Genomic DNA, 2,225 nt, shown 5'->3' with positions numbered 1-2,225 from the left:
GCGGCCCCCCCTCTGGCCGCGCCAGGGTGTGGTGTGGGGCCCCCAGGGCTTCCCTCTGGCGGCTCTCGGGTGTTCTGGATGGTTCCGGGAAAAATAGGAACTTGGGTCTTGATTTCGTCCGATTCCGAGAATATTTCGTTACTAGGATTTCTGAAACCAAAAACAGCAGAAAACAGCAACTGGCACTTCGGCATCTTGTTAATAGGTTAGTTCCAGAAAATGCACGAATATGACATAAAGTGTGCATAAAACATGTAGGTATCATCAATAATATGGCATGGAACATGAGAAATTATCGATACGCCGGAGGCGTATCAGTGCGCAAAATTGAATTACCAATGTGCCTAATGTTCATACTTGTACCTTCAGCAGTGCAAACACTGTTGTGTCCGTGATACTTGTTTGCAATGAGAAGTTTAGTCAGCTCGCCGGTGATGTGATCAGTTGCCCCTGTGCCAGTGTACCAGTTTGCATCCACACCATATGAGACAAGATTTGCACCTTTCTCACCATCATCTTTATTCTTCTTATCATCCGACTAGCAGGGTGACCATGCTTGGTGCATATCTGGCAATCGGGTTCCACATATGGAGTAGGGGTGCGGTCAAATCGGTGACAGCCACCATCACGACCATTATCAAAACGGCGATGGTCATCTCCACCATCATCTCAGCGTCGATCACGACGATCCTCACGGCGATCACCTTGGCGCTCATCACGACGCCAATAGCCACGGTCATCATCTCTATCACAGTAGCCACCACCACGATAAGATCCATGCTCAGGGCTACGACCACGAGGAGGTGGCGTGTGACCACGAGGCGGTGGGGTGCGTCCACGTGGGCGCTGCTCACGACTAGCTCCACGGCGAGCAAGGTTGGCGGAGGAGACAAACTCCCCGTTTTCTTCAACTCCATTGCGCATATCATATGAACTGAGTTGCTCATAAAAATCATCAAGAGTAGTACCAGAATTTGCATTAACAGAGGTGATCAATGCATTATATTCTCCCTTGTCTAGGCCATGCATCAAGTAACCGAGCATCTCATCATTTTCCATCGGCTTGCCAAGGGCTGAGAGTTCCGAGGCAAAGCTTTTCATCTTGGTGTAGTAGGCATCAGCTGTCATGAAAAGCTTCTTGGTGTCGTTGAGTTTTTCACGGAGGTGTTGAGATTTGGTGCGTGATGCCGTCTTGAACATAGCATCGATGGTTGACCATGCCACAGCAGTGGAGCTCACATCGAGGAGGCGTGACATGATGTCTGGTGACAATGTGTTGAGGAGGAACCGCAACACCTGCTGATCACGGGCAAGCCACATAACATATGCCGGATTCTCCACTTGGATCTTCTTCTTGTCTGCGTCTTCAATCTCAACAGTCTTGGCCGGAGCAACATCCGTTCCTTCTGCGGCTCCATGACTTTGGCACCGCGAAACGCCGGGAACACAAGTGCCTTCCATAGCAGAAAGTTGTCGCGCGTGAGCTGCTGCGCGGGCGGTGCACCAAGTGCGGCGGACAAGCCAGAGAGCGAGTTCGAGGAGGAGCTCATGATCAGATCGATCTAGGGCTAGGGTTTTGTGGGTATGGTTGGGGGTTCTGTTTTGGGATGTATAGAAGTTGGTACCAGGAGGCTATGGCGACAACGGAAGGTTGTGTGTCGGGTTGTATGGCCGGCGGTGGTGGCTGCGGAAACAACGACGACGGCGGCTGATTTTCTTGGTTGTAGGCGATGGCGGCAGTCAGGCTGCAGCTCGCGGCAGTATTTTTGGCGGCGGCGGCGGCTGGAGGTCAGTAGCAGCAGCGGCAGCTAGGATGTCGGGGAAGAGCAATGCTTTGATACCATATTATTGTTCTAGGGTTGAAACGATGGGGTCGTTTCCCGTCGGTTGCATGTTAAATATGGGGTCAAACAATGACCGGGTGTTGTACAGAGGGGAGACTGCAATACACATGCATATTGGGTACAAAGCATAAAATATAAAAGCCTATTACATATTCTAACAGTACTTCCACGAAAATATGCTTTAACGAACTTATGCTCTTGCAGGCATCATAGAGATAAACAAATTGTCTCTACCGAATGCAAAATAAAGTCTAAAACAAGTGAGAAAATCTTCGAGGCGTTCAAACTCTTTCTTATTCCATGACACACTCTTGTACTTTTATGAATGCATCCGAAGAAAAATAACTAAATAACAAACCATACACATGTAATACCAAAGAA

Source organism: Lolium rigidum, unplaced genomic scaffold (assembly GCF_022539505.1).
Source record: "Lolium rigidum isolate FL_2022 unplaced genomic scaffold, APGP_CSIRO_Lrig_0.1 contig_1705_1, whole genome shotgun sequence".
Lineage (NCBI taxonomy): Eukaryota > Viridiplantae > Streptophyta > Magnoliopsida > Poales > Poaceae > Lolium > Lolium rigidum.
This window is presented reverse-complemented; position numbering follows the sequence as displayed.